At 42.8% G+C, this 1,189-nt stretch overlaps 1 long non-coding RNA gene across 1 annotated transcript in view; it reads left to right on the forward strand.

Moving 5' to 3' along the window:
- The first annotated feature begins 222 nt into the window (after window positions 1-222).
- The window catches only part of LOC106818482, a 12,729-nt gene continuing 11,762 nt past the window's right edge, over window positions 223-1,189 (forward strand). The window contains exons 1-2 of the long non-coding RNA XR_001395233.1: window positions 223-312; window positions 632-996. This is a non-coding gene — a long non-coding RNA (uncharacterized LOC106818482). The remainder of the gene's footprint in view (window positions 313-631; window positions 997-1,189) is intronic.

Consider the following 1,189-nt stretch of genomic DNA (forward strand, 5'->3'; position numbering starts at 1 on the left):
CACACACACATACACACACGCGCGCGCGCGCACACACACACGCGCACACACACACGCACACACGCACACACACATACACACATACGCATACATACGCACGCATGCACGCACGCACGCACATACGCACGCGCACATGCATGCACGCACACGCACTCGCAAAGAAAGAGCGAAAGGTTGAATGGAACGGACGGACAAACAGCTATATACATACACGCACACGCACTCACGCACACGTACACAGAAACACGGTTACTGTAATATAAACGACTTCTCGAAGAATGCAATCTAGAAGACTCTGTGCATTGCTGCTTAGTAAGTGTTTCTAACAACTACGCTGATCATATATAATATGTAAATAATATGTAAGTCACATCACAATGTGTTATAGGTTTGTACTAATTGCCATTTCTTTTTTAGGCTCAGTGGTCGTACTACTTTTTTGCTTTGCTCCACTTTTTAGTCTTGTTTGTTTCACTTTATTCATTGTTGTGTGATTTCAGAGCACTGTGCCTTGACACATATTTCCTGACTTATCAAGGATTCAATACGGAATAGAACTTGACAACAACAAATCACGGTATGTTTTGTAAAATATATTACATGTAACATGTATGTTTTATAAATATTGTAGATATTTTTAAGCAGAGTACGACTATCACCATACGAAGGCGTTCCATCACCGGACGGACGGACGGACGGAAGACGTGGAACACTGTCAAGGACGTCAACGACGGCTGTAAAAGTGAAATAAAACCTTCGTGTTTTTGCGGCTTCTGATTATTTATAACGCCGACGTAGCAATACCACATCACGCCACACACACAGCGCAAAAATCCATTCTTAGAGAGCGCACCACGCCGTTAACATAGCAATCAGAGAACAAGGAACCACAGGATGAACGAAGAAGAATGAAATACTCGTCAGGTCAGAAGAAATCGCATTGGACACGGTTGTGTATCATGTGGGAATAAGCTGCATGGGCCGTACTGCCACAAGGTAAGCATTACAGTCGATCGCATTTGAGAGTTAAGCTGTCATTGTCATACGTGTGTCGCTTCCTTTTACTGTTGTTTGTTTTTGTTTCCGATTGTGTAACAATGAGCCAGTGTGAAAACCTGAGTTTGACTAGGGTTGGTGTAAGGATGTGGTAAATAGATACCCGCTGATTAAGACCTACTATAATGTTGAT

The sequence above is a fragment of the Priapulus caudatus genome, unplaced genomic scaffold (assembly GCF_000485595.1).
Source record: "Priapulus caudatus unplaced genomic scaffold, Priapulus_caudatus-5.0.1 Scaffold2272, whole genome shotgun sequence".
NCBI classification, from domain to species: Eukaryota; Metazoa; Priapulida; class Priapulimorpha; order Priapulimorphida; family Priapulidae; genus Priapulus; species Priapulus caudatus.